An 8,085-nucleotide genomic window follows, 5' to 3' on the forward strand; every position below is an offset into this window, starting at 1 on the left:
ATACAGCAAAAATTCTGATGTAAATACATTAGATTAATATTTTTTTGAAAATCTGTGAGACAGTGAGTCTGAGAAAGCTGAACCATGAAATGGCGAGGGACCACTGTACTAATTTCCATTCCCATCAAAAGTATGCCAGCCTTTTTTTATTTTAAAATATCCTTTCCATATATGCTAGTTTTCTGCCTGACAATAGCTGTATTCATTTGCTTTCCCACTGATGGTACAAAATACCCAATACTCCAAACTTAAAGGAGAAGAAGTTTAATTCAGACCGTGACTTCAGAGGGCTTAACCCATGATAGGCAGGCTCCAAGGCGGGAACATCATGGTGGAAGGGCCTGATGGAGAAAATCACTCAGCTTATGGAGGTCAGAGAACAAGCGCAGGAGGATGGCACCAACAAACAAGGTACCCTCCCAAGGCACGTCTGCACTGACTCCCTAGGTGGCAACTTCTAATCCCACATTCACTTATGAATATCAGTAGAATTAATCCATTGATGAGAACTGAAACCCTGTGAGCCAGTCAGCTTTGTAGAAGTCGTTTTATCCAGTCAAGCTGATGCTTCAGCGTCAAGGGCCATATCTCACTGTGGCCATTCCAAGAGAGTTTCTTAAACTCCAGGGTGCAGATAATCAAATAAAAAAATCATGTTCCCAATCCAGTCTCATTTCCAGACTTACTAATTTATTAACTTGGGTCAGATTCTGTGAACTTTCAGTTCAACAAATCGTGTCAGGCAGTTCTAAACATATGGCCCACAGTTTTTAAAATAATTGTTTAAAAGTATCATCATCTATCAGGGCTGGAGAGATAGCTGAGCACTGTAAGCGCCTGCCTGGAAAGTGCAGGAACCTGGGTTCAATCTCTGACACTACATGCAGTGCTGCCCACCGAAACCGGGCACGGTGCTGCATGCCTTTAATTCCAGCACTGGGGAGGCCAAGACAGAAAGATCACTAGGATGTAGATCCGTTGTCAGTGTCAGCCACAGGATTTCAGGGTAAATCCTGAAGGGATTTGACTGACCTTGTCAGATACAAAAGTTACACTTCTTGTTATGTAGGCCTTGTTTTATCTTGCTCTTAACCATCCAGCAGAGAAGTATAAAAATGAGGTATAAAAAGTAAAGCCATATTAACATGCTGAGCTGTAAAAGGCTCAAGTCAACAACTTCTGACGTTGCCAGTCCTACGGATAACCCACCACTATTATGGACTACTGGACAATATTGGATTATTTTGCTGAATTCACCCACCTGCAATATTTAAATGGCGATGGCATTTGAAGCTGACAAAACTAAACAAGAAAAGGGGATACAAATGAAGGACCATTTTGTATCTGTAGATATAAAATAATTAGGATAGATATGCAGCTACTTTCTCTTAATTCAATTAGAAGAAAGATTTGTACTAATAATGTTTGGACAGTATATCATGTCTGCATCTTGTACTATGAATAACTACTACGATGACAACAATATGCAATGTATTAATCATTGAACCTCTCCTACTAGTCGGTTTTGAAACTGTCTCATTGCTATTTGTTTCTCAATAAAATTAATTAAAAAATTCTAAATGCAAAAAAAAAAAAAATCACTAGGAGTCCAAGCTGTGTAGAGCAAGACCCTGACTAAATAAATAAATAAGTAAAATATTTTAAAGATTAAAAATCATCAATCTATTGATATTTATAATAATTAAATTAAATATTGTATTAATTTGTAATCAGGAAAAACCCATAAAGATTTTTCTGGTGTTAGTATTTTTCTGTTGGCTAGTATTTGAGTAGGCATATGCCTTGAAATTAATACAATCATCATTCTTAAAAATTTAATGAATGAAAAAAATTTCATGAATGACTAAATAATACCTCCAATTTGTAATGATTATAGCTTTTGTACCTCCATCCTTAACCAATACTAATTTCACTTAATGAGGGGGAAAGGGAGAAAACTAGGAAAATGACAAGAAGAGAAACTTGTTGCCCCATGAATTACAAAAATATTTCTTCAGAGTATTTTATCATCCACCTCCATAAAATAAATCTTTGGCTAAAATCTAGACTGAGAATTATGATTTACTTTTCCTTCTGGAAATAAAGGTAGTCTAACTTAGATTGCTATTTTCCTCAATTATATTTTCTCAATAAAAATTAGACTTGTCAAAGTAGCAGACATATTTGAATGTGAGATTGTTAGGAAACATTCAATTCCTATAGTTACTTTGGACAGAGAGCTAAACTGACTTGCCTGACATTTCAAAATTAAGCAATTCTAAAGGTTGTATTTTTTTAAGTTTTGGAAGCATGCACAGAATACTTACACTTTGGTCCCAAAGGTGGTAGTTTAGTTCCATCCTGTTATTAACTTACGATGCAAGAAAAATACAATTATAAAAATGTAAAATCATGAAACATGCATATTTGCCTTCTTTGAATATTTCTGGCATTTCTGGAGACACTAATGACTACCATTATCACCAACTTGCAGGCAACTTCAATTATGTTGCAAAGCATTTATCAAAATACTGAGCTGCATTAGTTCTTCAGTTTGGAAAATAACATACTTATCGTCCCAGTCAAATCGTATTGCCTCAAGTAATAAACAACTAAAAGCACGAAGTGAATGTTTTTAACAAAGTTATGTGTTGTCAGCCCAAACATTCTAGTAGTTAAATAACCATAGAGAATTTGAAATATAAACTTGTTTTAAATTTTTCTCCAGTTCAAAATAAATTATAAAGCAAAATGTACACTGGTTCAACAACAACAACTACAACAACAATAATAATAATAATAACATGAAAAATGTATCAGAGGCGTTTTTTCTATTATGTATTTCCGCTGTTAGCTTAAGAAGTATATTACATGAGAAGGTCCAAAGACAGATGAATGGTTCTGCTGAAAAGCTGAGCCCAAGAATACCTTCATTCATTTATCATTCAGTCCAATCTAAGAAAGCATTTTCTATAAGTAGCAGATATTTATCAGCAAAGGAAGGTATTGGCACAAAGCATTAAAACCATGACCCCATGCAGCAGTAGATACCTACTTAGGAACAATCAGAAAAAAAGGCAGCAAGTATCACAAAAGGAGGAGGCTTCAATAAGCCCAAGAAAACTTTAACAGAAAGTAAATAGTGAGTGTTGTACCCAATGTGCCTGGAACTGTCCGGCTACATGGCAAGAGCTGTGTAGATTCCAAGCGCATGCAGAGCAAGGCATTGCATCCACTTGACGAAAATATTTTCAAAGACACGTAAGACGCCCTGTGCTGCTCAGGCTTAAGACATTAGGAAAGACTGGCAAAAACACAGGAAGTTAGCAAGGAGAAACTTTCTCATGAAAACACTCGCAAATAGAATTCCTTGAAGTGAAATTTCAGCTAAATAGAAGTTATAGGCATATTAGGAAGAAGGTGAAGTTGATCGCTTCTTCACTTTAGAGTGGGAATAGAGCTGACTCCCACAGATAGAGGAGTCATTCCGGAATCTCTTGGGTCACCATTGACACAAATTTATGTGATTAAAGTATGAACATAGTTGTATGTATTGTTTCATAATCATTCAGCATTTTGAACAGTCTCTTCCCAATTCACAGTATGTACTGTACATTTCGGATCTTATTCCTTTGTTCACACTAATGAAACATGATGTTTACACATATGAGTCTGATTTAGTTCGCTTATGAGTATGGTCTTGAGTTGTGACCATTAATGCTTAATTTTCTGATCAATCTTTCATGCCTATATCTGATAATATGAGCAACTACTTTGAAGATAACAATATGTAATGTAACTACCGCTGTTAACTTCTAATCACCTTGTTTTGAAATACTGTATCATTTTCATTGTGCTTCATTGTTTTGTTTTTGGGTTTTTTTCACTTTAAAATGAATAATAAAATAAAATCAATCAGCTGAGCTTGCTGTTCAGCAACATGCTTAGATTTTTGTCTCTTGGAACTTTTTTTAAAGAAGTGAATAATAATTTTTACACATGTATGCTTGCATCTAACCACCATCTCTATATTTTTACTCTTGCTACCATTCTCCAAGATCTCTATGGCTTGCTTTCTAAATAGAGAGCAGTGAGCAGGGCTGGAAGTGTGAAGTCTTCAATGTCCAGTGCTGCGTAAGGTCTTTTCTCCCCCATTAACGCTCAAGGTCACACTTGCTAATCTAACCTCTGGCAAGAGGGGCAACGATATTCCTGCAGTGTTCCAGAATATTTTTCGAACACACTTTCACACCCATCTTCTGTTTTTCTAAGCACTTTTCTCTTACTTGACATGGAGGGCTTGAAGTGCTTCTAGACTTAGCATTGTATTGTCCAAAAACCAATAATTTCAAGCACAGCTGTACAACACCCTGATACTACTCACAGTGCTGAGAACTGAGAAGATTTAGAGGCTCAGCTGAGAATCTTTCCTTCCTTTTGAGATTTTTATTAAATATCTCGGTATCTTTTTACTACAGCGGTCTCTGGACCAGTACCATCTTTCTGGATTCTCTAAATTTAAGAAGTTGGGAAATCAAAATTGAGAACTTAATCACAGGACCTCCAGAAAATCCTAGAGTATTCATTTTCAGGTTGCTGAAACCTGAGGGGCATTCTGGTCTTCAGGATCCATTTTCCTTGTCTCTCAATATTTTTGGTGTTATCCTGTGAAAATGTACAGAAAGCGTAAAAATTTAGAAATGACGTTTGACCAGGGTCCAAGTTTGAGGATTACTATATCTGCCACTAACAGCCATTATAATGAGTATGATTTATTTTTAGTTGTGTGAACTCATAAAATTTGACATGCAAGACCTCAAGGAGGAAATAAATTTCACATGCACCATCTCCAGATAATTTCTACATAGCATAATCTAATAATAGGAATGAAATTACATTTTATCCATGTGAAAGGAAACAGGAATGAATTATGGGTTGAAAATAGTAGGTGCCGTTTTAGAATTCTGCACTCCACTCTAAGTTCATCGGTACCTGTGTTATCAGTCTATTCCTTCTCTCCATTCATGCTTCAGGTCGTGCTATCAATTGGTCTCATTTGGGGAGAAACTAGATACCTGGCATTAGTACTTCTTTGTTTCTTCCACACTTCTATTTCATGTTTATTGTTGCAATTAGTTTTAATTCATTAGAGTTTCTCACTTCCTGTATTATTCTTCGGCCCCATGCTGCATTTATTTAGTGTTAGTTCTATGTTGAAATTGAATGTCGGTTTACGGTAGAATTTTATCCTTTTCTTCCTTGCTTATCCATTCTTACCATAGTTGTATGGATAGTTAGATGTGACTATAACTGTACACATATGCACACATGTACTTTTTTTTGTATCGGGAATCAAAGTCAGGGCCTCACACTTGCCAGGGAGGCACTATTGTTGAGCTACTTCTCACATATACTTCTTTTTTAAAAATAATTTTATGGAGAAACAAATATCAATGAGACAGTCTCACAGCCGATTACTGGCACATTTTCAATAATTAATACATTGCATATTGTTGTCTTAGTGGTCATTCATTGTACAAGATGCAGACATGATATCCTATCTCAAACACTATTAGAACAAACCTCTCTATTCATTGAATTAAGAGAATGGAGCTGTATATCTATCCTAACTATTTTCAGTATACAGATATAAAAGGGTCATTCATTTCTTTTTTTTTAATATATTCTGTTGTTTATTTATTTATTTATTTTTAACATTTATTTATTGTGTGTGTGTGTGTGTGTGTGTGGCCAGCTCAGCCCACCAGGGGGCGGGGCTGGCTGGCATGTGGTGCTGGGGGATTGAACCGCGGTCCCTGTGCTTTGCTAAGCTTGTTCTAAGTAGGTGCTTTAGACCACTGAGCCATCTCTCCAGCCCAGGTCATTCATTTCTATCCCATTTTTTTTTGTTAGCTTTGTCAGAGATGAGCATTCCATTGTCATTTAAATATCGTAGGTGTTTGAATTCAGCAGAATCTCCCAATATAATCCAGTAGTCCATAATAGTAGTGGGTTTTCCGTAAGACTGGCAATGTCCAAAGTTGTTGACTTGAGCTTTTTACAGCTCAGCATATTAATGTGGCTTTACTTTTTATACTTCGTTTTCATATTTTTCTGCTGGACGTACTTCTTGATAGATACACAAATATATGTAAAATTCAAAAGAGTGTTACTTGACAGAATGTTGCTGGGCTTGGTTATTCTTAGTCCCATTTTGGTCGCTTCTCAGACTTTTAGAAAGCAATGCAGTATCTTCTGGGACCAAAATTGTGATGAAAATCAAAGAGTAGAATATGCATCTGTTGGGGGGGACTCACTCTATTTGTTCATATGCACCATGTATTGCTCTTTTATTATGATGTTCAAAGTGAGAACCATAATATTTTATAATCCAATTGTCATATTGTTTTAAGCATGCACAAGGAATGTACTATCTCTATCTGGGGACTCTTTTACTGCTTCTTTTCTAGAGATAAATAATCTCTATTGTATACAGCAAGCTACTCCTGTTACGTATGTTGAATTTTAGATTCAAAATGTCAAGTACTAGTGGCAATTTAGTTATTGTCTTTCTACAGTATTACCTCTGCATTTATGCAAATCCATTTTTTTTGCTCATATTATTTCCAGTGTCATAGCATTATTGAAGTTTTTTTTTTTTCAGTAGTCACAGATTTTTATTAGATGAGGGATACTCAAGATTATCTCAAAGGTAAGTATTAAGAACTGCTAACAACCATGCCAGAGGAGAGGGAATATTCCTGTTTGTAGAAAAAAGGCAGAAACAAAGCCCAAGGTTCAGGCTCTCCTCTGGCTTAAGTCCATCCTCTCAGGAGGCTTTTCTGCTTGGCAGTGTCCCTGGCACCATCAGGAAATGGACTGCAAGAGCTAGTTCATCTCGGCCCACAGTTCTTACAGTTCGGGTCGAGCCTGAGCCTTCCCTTGAAGTCCTCTTCAGTGCGCTCCCTCACTGACAACCTGCCTCCTTCAGGAAGATTGCTCTGGAGCATTTCCAAGAAAATCTCTGCAAATGTAGCCCTCAGGCCGCTGATCTGAGCTACTGGCTCATGGTGGTCAGGACCGAGTCAGGACCATCCTGGTGCCTTGGTCCTGCATGTGGAGCACTTCCACGGTTTTGGTGGGCATCGCATGACTGTCCTCAACTTTGATGGAGAGACGGTGGCAGAGATTGTGCACATGCTGAGCATAACTCTCTTCTAGGGTCATGTCATACGCAGTCAGGCAAGTGTGTAAAACCCCATATTCATAATCTGTCCCCAAATTAATTGGTCTCGCTTCCACTTTTCCCCTCTCCTTCTTGGGCTCTTGTGATGTAATCAGGTGCTTATGTCTTCCAATGCCCTGAGTGGGCTTTGTCTTTTGCTGCTGACTGGTACTCAGTAGAATCCCACCTGTACAATAAACAGGACTCTCTCCCCAAGTTCTCAATCTGAGCAATGAAAAGGCTTCCTTCAAGCTGGTATTGTTCCGCAGGCGCAGCTCCTTTCCCAGGGTTCCACTCATTTTTTCTCGCTGCAATCACTAGCTGTGAGAACCGAAGATGTGTTCCCACAGCTGTGACCTGCGAGCCACTGAAAAAGCTGTAATGAAGGTTTTATTTTTGCCTATGTCCAGGTACTAAATATTCATAATGTACTCAGAGTAATTTAATAATTTTTGGTCTCTTCAAATATTTCTCATGGCTTATAAAGCCATTTTCAACAAAGTATTTAGTCTGAAAAGGAATATAAAAACAATTATGTCAAATTATATCATAAGTTTGTACAGTATATTGAAGTTCTTATCTTAAACCTGCACAGACAATTACCAAAAATGTGTCCCTAAAATGTGTTTTATCAAATTTTTATTTTTATTTTTTAAATTTTTTGGTACTGGGAATCAAACCCACTACCTTGTGCTTGCCAGGAAGGTGCTGTGCCCCTAATCTGTAACCCTAGCCCTTAATCATTTTTTAAGATTTTAAATAGATTTAGATTTTGAAAATTATATAAATGATACAGTAATTTGAAAGAAGATGATAGGAAATTAACAATGCTTAATAACAATGGTTTATATTATTTTGTG

At 36.8% G+C, this 8,085-nt stretch overlaps 1 pseudogene; it reads right to left on the reverse strand.

Annotated features, from left to right (window-relative positions):
* Window positions 1-6,888: 6,888 nt before the first annotated feature.
* Window positions 6,889-7,524, reverse strand: LOC101573172 (annotated as a pseudogene).
* Between the last annotated feature and the right edge of the window lie 561 nt (window positions 7,525-8,085).

This window comes from Octodon degus, unplaced genomic scaffold (assembly GCF_000260255.1).
Source record: "Octodon degus isolate 3935 unplaced genomic scaffold, OctDeg1.0 scaffold00033, whole genome shotgun sequence".
NCBI classification, from domain to species: domain Eukaryota; kingdom Metazoa; phylum Chordata; class Mammalia; order Rodentia; family Octodontidae; genus Octodon; species Octodon degus.